Below are 2,250 nucleotides of genomic sequence, written 5' to 3' on the forward strand. Positions count from 1 at the left end.
TTCGTCATCAAACAGATGCCAATAGATGAGTTTTGTGTACTAATTTAAAAAAAGATTTTAGCTGAATTATTTTAGATTTTTGCAGCAGAACAGATTGATTTTTCTAATATTAAATAACTGTTTTAAACATCTAAATTTTCAAAAAATTCACCAAATGGCGGATGTAAAAGTTGATAACACATCACGTCGTGACATATTTTTGCCATTCACAGTAAACAAAGTATGCAGAGGTTTATTATTTTAATTTCCTTTAGACAACATTATACAGCCTGTTTTAAATTAAAGTGACAATTAACTTTCTATTTTGACCTTGGTTCTGACTCTGTTAGGGGGGCGTGTGAGGATTGGACCCAAATGCAGAGAGGAGAACGGCAGGCAGGCAGGTGGGGGTAAACAGGAGTTTATTGTCCAAACACAAGGTAAGTCCCAACGGAACTAGACATCCAGAACACAAGGCAAAAAGGCAGGTATCAAAAGAACAAAAACATAAAATCACCCGACCAGGGAAACGGGAACAACAGCAGGAATACTGAGACAAGGTGACGTCCAGATGTAGCAGGTATGGAAAAAAAAACGTTTGAATTCCACCAAATATCCCTCATTTTACTGTGTATTTTTGGTTTTGGTTTGTTTGCTGTTAATTTAATGAAGGGACTTGTTCATGTAATTTACATGGGAAATGCGCCCTCTGCTGGGCGTTTTGGGAATGTACTGTTTGTTTTCCCGGATCTCGTCAGACGGTGTTGGATCTGGCCGAGAGCGGTAGTTACCTTGTATAGCGCGAGGCAAATTTATTAAATACTATGTTCAATGTGTATTTAAGTGTTAGACAGGGTGATTGTGATTAGTATGGGTTTTTAACAGTTGTTGTGCTTCATTTCCTTCCGTGTATTTTTGTGTATTGTTCTGTTCTGAGTGTTTTAGTAAGCTAGCTTAAATGCTATGTTTTCACGTGGATTTGCGTTAGCATTCTCCATTCTGTGTTCACCACTGCGCCTGTATAAGTGTATGTATTTCTTTTTATGTTGTTAGGCGTGTGTTGAGGGCGAATGAGCAACGCTGTTTTCTTTCTCTAAAACACTGAACAGAGCATTAAACGTCCTGTGCCAAGGCCTGAGTTTCCAGTCGTCTTCACTCTAGACACAACGCAGGTAACCGGTACTGAGGCCAGACCGGTTACATTGGTGCCGTGACCCGGATCCATCGTGGATCAACACCAGCTTGGTCGCCGGAGGTTGCTGAAGGCTATCGCAAGGTTTTTTTGTGGAACTTGCACTGAAGTGATTTTGTCACAGTTAAAAGAACTTCTCATTGAAGTGACGTCACTTTTATTGACAATTTTGCTTTTGTCTTTCCCACACACAAAAAAGGGGAAAAAGAAAATCATTTAATTTAAAGTAAAGTTTGGAGAAAAATACTTTACATTAAAGTGATGTTTTAGTAGGATTTCTTTTGTGTTTTGCTGAGAATATTTTTTGTTGTTGCCTATTGTAAAGCAAAAGAAAAGCGCGAAGAGCGATGAACGGGCCCTCGCCTCTATGCAGGTTGGGCTACTGGCAGAGGCCAATCTTTGTGGCAGTGAATTTGCGCGGCACTCAGACGCTGCAAATAGTCACCAATGAAAATGGAACTCCTTGCTATAAGAATCTATGTCATAAAGTTCATTATCTGTTGAAGGGGCATGGGCAAACCACAGTGGGTGGGTCAAAGGATCACCAATAAAGAAAGAACTCTGCTGAGATCAATGACCCCTTATACAAGACTGTAGCGTAAACGGTTTGAATGTTAGGGACGGGGGCATGGCCTGAGTGCGTGGTTAAAATGTGAGTCAGCTCAGTGTCACATGTATACCACACATTCAAAGTTTCATGTTAACCGGATGATGTTGGTCAAATAAGGCATATTTCCGGTTGCCAGCTGGTGGCGCTGGCTCCAAGAGTCCATATTGGCCTGCAGACGCCCTAAGGCCTGGACTCTTGGGGATTGTGGTAAATGTCAATGTAGCATATACGTGGGGTATATGTTGTAATATAGCAGATAGAAATAGCTATTATGTATGATTGGGCTACAGAAGACAAAAGTTAATCTCATGGAGGTGTTGAAAAGATAAACAACCCAGAGGCGCATAATTCAATTTGGTGTTGGTACCATGTATTAAATGAAAACAAAGACAAAACTATAACAATACCCACAAATATTTACAATCTGCAGACAAATTCAAAAGTAACATTTAAACAAACTGGAGAGTAC

At 40.0% G+C, this 2,250-nt stretch overlaps 1 long non-coding RNA gene across 1 annotated transcript; it reads left to right on the forward strand.

Annotated features, from left to right (window-relative positions):
• The first annotated feature begins 581 nt into the window (after positions 1–581).
• LOC117951420 lies at positions 582–1,304 on the forward strand. Its single transcript, XR_004658184.1, has 2 exons — positions 582–762; positions 1,033–1,304. It is a non-coding gene; the product is annotated as an uncharacterized LOC117951420 (long non-coding RNA).
• The last annotated feature ends 946 nt before the right edge of the window (positions 1,305–2,250 follow it).

This window comes from Etheostoma cragini, chromosome 10 (genome assembly GCF_013103735.1).
Source record: "Etheostoma cragini isolate CJK2018 chromosome 10, CSU_Ecrag_1.0, whole genome shotgun sequence".
In the NCBI taxonomy this organism is placed as follows: domain Eukaryota; kingdom Metazoa; phylum Chordata; class Actinopteri; order Perciformes; family Percidae; genus Etheostoma; species Etheostoma cragini.